Raw genomic sequence first — 1,644 nt, 5'->3', positions numbered from 1 at the left:
GCACACACACACACATCAACGCACGCACGCACGCACGCACACACACACACATCAACGCATGCACGCACGGATTTACCTACCTATCATTCCCTAAGTGAGAACCTACCTGCCCTTCCACCCGTGTACGGTGACCCGAGCCGGGGCTGTAAGCAAATCATTGTTAGTGAGGCCGCGTGACAACCGCAGAAGAAAATGAAAACAAAATTAAAGAAGAGGCGGAATTCTACGTGAGTGAGTGTGTGCGCGTGTGTGTGTGATAGTGCTGGCGGGATTTTTCTACGTACTGCTCTCTCGCTAGAGCGTCCGTCCGCTCTGCTGATCCTCGTTCTCCTGTTCCTCCTGCTGCTTCATATATGGAGTAACCTCCTCTATTAATTACTACGGTTACTATAGTTACCAGCTATTATCTTATACGATAACTAACACGCTGTAGTGTAGTGACGGCACGTCCGTCCGTCCGTCCGTCCGTCCATGCATGCGTCACCTGGGGCCGCCATCTTGCCTCTCCGTCGTCTCTCGTGGGAGATTCGTGAATCAGGGATGCTGCCCTGAATACGTGAATCCCTTCCCACCCACCCAGTGATAGTAATGCTAGCATAAGCCTAGCGCAGACTTGCGACTTTTTCATGCAACTCGGCTCAACTTTTCTATATCTTTCTAGAATCGCAGTCGAAATTGCTGTGAAATCGCTACGTCTGCGGGAACGTGGGATACTGCAAACTCGTAGCGATTCCGGTCGCTTGCAACGAGTTGCAAAAAATCAAACAGGTTTGATTTTCAGCAACTCGTCGCTCGCAATCGCTCCGAAATCGCTTGCATGTGCACACACGGTGAAGCGTGCGGCCGATCGCATGCGGTTGCAGGTTGCAGCGACGAGCAACCAAAAGTCGCAAGTCTGCGCTAGGCTTTAGAATGAGGAATGATCGAGTGTGTGCGTGTGCGTGTGGAGGAGGGGGGGGGGGGAGGTGGGCGTTGCCAGAATCATCTACTACTTACTCCTAATGTTTTAATTATTCATTCTGTAATTATCGTAATTATCATAATTCATGTATTATTGTATCATATCACTCGTGATATGTCATCGTAGTCGTAATTTTTTCTACGTAGTTACGTCTACCACGTACGTTTACTACATAAACAAATAAATAAATAAATAAATATATATATATATATATATATATATATACAGAATTGTATATTGTAATTTATAGATATGCTCACGATTACAATAGAATTATCACATCATTATCATTAATTATCATCATAGAGTTACGATGTGTCTGACAACGCCACCTACCGCCCATGAATGAGTACTATGATGCATCGATGGGTACACAGATATCCTATAACATACACAGTACGCTATTGCGTAGTATAGGATTGATTGCCCGTCGATGAGTGCGAGCTGTGCGACTGTGCTGAGCTGTGCGACTGTGCCGAGCTGTGCGAAAATTCGAAGGATGTGTGGTGAAGATGCCGGGCCGCGCTCGAATACGTTCACTTGTCTATGCCGCCCAGCCACGACGCCACGACAAGTGAACGCCTGCAATCGTGACCATCCATCTCTCTCTCTCTCTCTCTCTCTCTCTCTCTCTCTCTCTCTCTCTCTCTCTCTCTCACTGATCTATATATGTAAAGATGTTT

The sequence above is a fragment of the Priapulus caudatus genome, unplaced genomic scaffold, assembly GCF_000485595.1.
Source record: "Priapulus caudatus unplaced genomic scaffold, Priapulus_caudatus-5.0.1 Scaffold772, whole genome shotgun sequence".
Taxonomy (NCBI): domain Eukaryota; kingdom Metazoa; phylum Priapulida; class Priapulimorpha; order Priapulimorphida; family Priapulidae; genus Priapulus; species Priapulus caudatus.
This window is presented reverse-complemented; position numbering follows the sequence as displayed.